Raw genomic sequence first — 5,000 nt, 5'->3', positions numbered from 1 at the left:
CAACAGAGGATGGGGCGGGGAAGAGAGGAGGTGAGACAAGGTGAGAAAAGAGGGAGGCGGGTAAGATTCAGGCATACGTACATACATATATATATCCATTCGTATGCATACGTATACTTACATATACACAAATTATATATATATATATACATATATATATATGTATATAAATATATCATATTATATACGTGAGTGTGTATTATATTCATCTGATTTATAATTAATTTCTTTATTTTTTATTGGAATGGAGGAATTGGTGAAATGGAGAATGCAAGAACAGAGGAAATATTATCAAAAGAAAACTCGTACATAGCTCCGAATACAGAGCATGCATATCTACCACTGCCTCTTCCCTTCACCACACAAACGTACACACACACACTACCATCGTACCCGGCTCATATTATACAGGATAATAACCAGATCCAGCCGGCACAAGCATATCATTTCTCTGACTTAAGCCTAGCTTGATTCTTGCATATAATCCTTTTGTAAAGTTTTAAATATGTGGCAGCAGTCCATGTGTACACATTTATTAAGCACTGCATGTGTGAATAGGAGCTGTCTGACTTTCTTTGATTTTCTTTAATTCTTTGTTTTAAATGCTCTCTTTTTCTCATTTATATATATATATATATATATTACATATTATAAATATATTATGTATATACACATACATACATATATACATATACGCATACATGTATATGTTCATGTGTGTGTGTGTGTGTGCTTTCAAAAGTATATCCGATGAAGACGATCAATGGTCCATGGAGTTTGATCACACATTTTATAAAAGAAAAAAAAAAGAAAGAAAAAAAACGAAAAAGAAATAACGTATTTATAATTCACTTTTTTTCAAATATACAATCCAAGCTGCTCTTTATAAAACGGCTATTTTACATTTTTCACCTTAGCTTGTAGACTGACGATAACTAGAACAGCGAGCTCATTGAACCGTCATGAAGAGGAGTCCGTAAAGAGGTCCTAACTGGCCTGCACAAGGAGGAGGCACGAGTAACGGTTGAGTGTCGGCGTAGGAATCCTTCAGTGACCTCTTGTGACCTCTGAAGGTGATACAAAGAGTGCAGAGGAGGAACAATAGAAAGGGGTGGAGGAGGGATAGAGAGACTGGAAGAAGAGTCTTGGAGAAGGAAAAAGGAGGGAGGTAAAGAAGGGAAATAAGGACAAGGCGACGAGGATGAGCTGAAAAAAAATATATCCTCTCCATGTGAAAAAAAACAATAGGAGTCGAGAGGGAGCGGTTCTCCCAAAATTTAAAGGACATAATGTATAGCTGATGTTAACAATACAAAGCAAAAAATGTTACATAACGATTTTATCTGTTTTATCTTGTTCAGAATAACTGTTGATGAAGAAATAAAATGTCATTTACACCTCATGCTTTGTGAAGTGTGTTGTCTTACTTGTATTTCCACGATCTACTACAATGAATTCTGTTTATCTAAAGAGCAGAATACTATGTGAAGGCGAGGAGCGAAGAGGGAACGATGACAGAAGGTACATGGACCTCAGCACCTTAACTCGATATACGAAGGTAATAAAATTCGCCGAGAAAAAAGGAGTTCGACATTTTTTCCCGCCAAGATCACGACAACATAGACCATTGGAGCAATTAGTCCTAGATTCCTTCTGCATCCGAAGATGGAGGAGAGAGCAGGAAAGTGATAAAACTGATTATAAAGTTAATTCCCAAATGAAGCCTCGTCTCCTCTACACCAGCGGCCATGGGGACATCCAAAACAACGAGTTTCTGTTCTTGACTACACCTAACCAGCTCTCTTATCGATACGAACCCTAGACCCGACAACACCCGGCGCTTGTGATGTTGTCCCTGGAACGTAGCGCCCTATACTCGCGCCCACACACTTCTTGCCAGGGACTTCTGTCGTCATTCTTCTCTATTACTGAATTTCTTTTCGGTTTCTATATGGTGTCGGAAAAGGATAATGTCATTGGAGGTTTCGGTATTTCATTATTATATCATTATGATTAAAGGGCTGTTGATTAACGTGAATGCTTAGGTAGATATTGGTGCGAGGTATTCTGGAGGCGACTGTATATTAGCTACAACTGCCATCTACACACTGATGAAGGGAGTGAATAAGAGAAACATTGTATGATGAGAGAGAGAGAGAGAGAGAGAGAGAGAGAGAGAGAGAGAGAGAGAGAGAGAGAAAGAAAGAAAGAAAGAAAGAAAGAAAGAAAGAAAGAGAGAGAGAGAGAGATAGAGAGAATGAGTGAACGAGCAAGAGAGAGCGAGGGCGAGCGAAAGCGAGAACAGGAGAGACTGAGTGAGGGAGAAGAGAGATATGGAAGGAGGAGAAGAAAGAAAGTGAGAGAGATATCCGGCCTTTTTCCTCTCCGGTAGCGGTCTTGCAAGGCTCGCCTCCCTGGCGGTTCCTTTCACGGATAACATTTGTATACGTTGGCTCCGATAAGGACTGATAATGTTAAAAGCGTGTCCTGCTCATGGGCAACTGTTAAATTAATGAGTTTCCATAATCATCGGCTGCTTTTCAGAAATGTTGGTAGGAAATCGGACATCTTATCTTCGCGACAAAGCCTTACCGTTTACCGCGATTCTTGTGGACGTTTCTAGAACGTGTTGGTACATCCGGATGTTGCATATCGCACATTCAATTAGCAGAATCGACGAAAAAATAGTAAAATTTGACTGAACTATTGTGGGAAAAACTTCAGTCACCCTTTCTAACGTCCCCTTTGGAATCTCGGGCTGTCTATCTTGAGATTTTTTTGAAGTTCAGTTTTTCATCTGAAAAGAAGTGGAAGACAGGAGCATCGACTGATTCCCCGAGGAAGAGGGTGCTAAACAACAGCAGTATTTTAGTTTTGTATAAAGACGATTTTTTTTTTAAATAGTTGGACGCATGTGCTTAATTTAAGTAGATATAATGACCTTAAGAGATCCTTGCATTTAATTAATTCGTGGTATCCATGCGCTTACAGATATTCGTCTCTGCCAATGAATCAGTTACTCTCCTTTTTTTTTCTTTTGATGATCTCTCCGATCCCGGGACCTCACTCTTCTCTTTCGTATATACACAATAAGCGAATATACCTTAGCATCATCTTAACCTCACTCCACCCTATGACTCTTCACCTCGTCGACCTGTTGTGGCGGCGGAGAACAACGATAACACAGTTTATTATCTAATGCCTGGAAGCGGTGCGGCTGGACCGGCGTGAGACATAATGCACCTCAAGAGCAGATCCCAAGTGTGTGAGATAAGGATGTTGAAGGATCCCTTTATATAGGATTGAAACTTAATCAGGTAGGTGATAGTGAGGGAATTCGAATATTGTTTTCAGAGCACTTATGTTCTTGAAACTATTACAGAGGAATCACATTGTTCCTTTGTCTTTCTGCCATTCAAAATTCTCTGACATGGGTAGAGAGATGCATCTAACGGGCCTCTTGAAGAATAGAGGGGTGGGAGAGAGATAAAAGAGAGATGAAGAAAAGAAAGAAAAAGAAAAGTTAGTTGATTAAAAAAATAATAATTAAAAGATTACGTGAAAAAAGGGAGTTTGCTACTTTACCTGATAATAGTTTGGTAAAGAGAGAGAGAGAGAGATAGAGAGAGAGAGAGAGAGAGAGAGAGAGAGAGAGAGAGAGAGAGAGAGAGAGAGAGAGAGAGAGAGAGAGAGAGAGAGAGAGAGAGAGAGAAAAGCGGAGGCAGAAAGAGAGTATCATAGCCACGGTTGCATCCAACCAGCAACACTGCGAGCCAAGAGCAAGAGTTATTTAAAGAACATAATGTAAATACAGGATGCATCTTCTTGGTCAGCACATCAGCACCTGAACCAAGTACCTCCTCTAGTCACTAAAGTGTTTTAGCATCGACGCTCACAGTTGCACGCACGAGTCAGGGAGTCACTTTGACCCTGAGTCTCGCAAAATCCTAGTCTGATTATGACTCGTCTGTTCTTTTGATTGTATTCATCTTCGTATCACTACAATAAAACAAAAACAAAAACAAAATATGCATTGAGCTATAAAAATGTACCCAGCGCTATTTACAGCCTATGCTTAACCTCATTACTACACAAGGTACTCAATTTGATGTATCTATGACCCAGTGTCGTATGTGGAGTTCGATTCAGTCTGTTAATTAGACTTAAGAGAGGACTTGAGAGGATTCCCATTTGTTTGTTTGTTCATTTTGTAAAACCGAGGATTAGCTAACGCAGGTCAATGTTCTTCAGCATGGGACTCACCAATGTGAAGTATAAATAAAAGTGATATACTCGGAGACCTAAAACGTCGCCAAACTGGTACTAATGATACTTTTAAGCATCAAATAACAATAGTAAAGCCATTTCCAAATATCCCACTAGATTATGTAAAGATTGGTTGGCTTACAATCTAAAATGAAGAGGAAAGAACTTATCAGTGACATAAAAAAAATAGACATGTTAGCGATGGACTCCCTTGGATTTTAACCGAGAATTGTCTCATATCACTGACACTCATAAAATGAAAGATTACTTCTTTCTTATTCCGCCCCTTGGAACACAGTCTTTATTCACTATCTGCAGCTCTCTCCTCTTCGACATCTATCAGTTCTAGCGTACCCTGCCTCAGACTGGCAGTCTTGTACACCGAAGATTTCACTCGGCCGCTCGTTCACTTGGAACCCGCTCGGTCGGTTTTCCTTACTCTTGTTTGGTCACAATTTCCTTCACTCGATTAGTACCTAATTTACTGATCACACCCACACACACACACGCACATGTACATGCACACAAACACAAACACAAACACGAACAGGAACACGAACACGTACACGCACACGCGCACACGCACATGCACACGCACACGCACACGCACACGCACACGCATACGCATACGCACACGCACACGAACACACACACACACACACACACACACACACACACACACACACACACACACATACATACACACACACACACACACACACACACACACACAC

The sequence above is a fragment of the Penaeus chinensis genome, chromosome 3, assembly GCF_019202785.1.
Source record: "Penaeus chinensis breed Huanghai No. 1 chromosome 3, ASM1920278v2, whole genome shotgun sequence".
Classification (NCBI taxonomy): domain Eukaryota; kingdom Metazoa; phylum Arthropoda; class Malacostraca; order Decapoda; family Penaeidae; genus Penaeus; species Penaeus chinensis.
Note: the sequence above shows the minus strand (reverse complement) of the source record.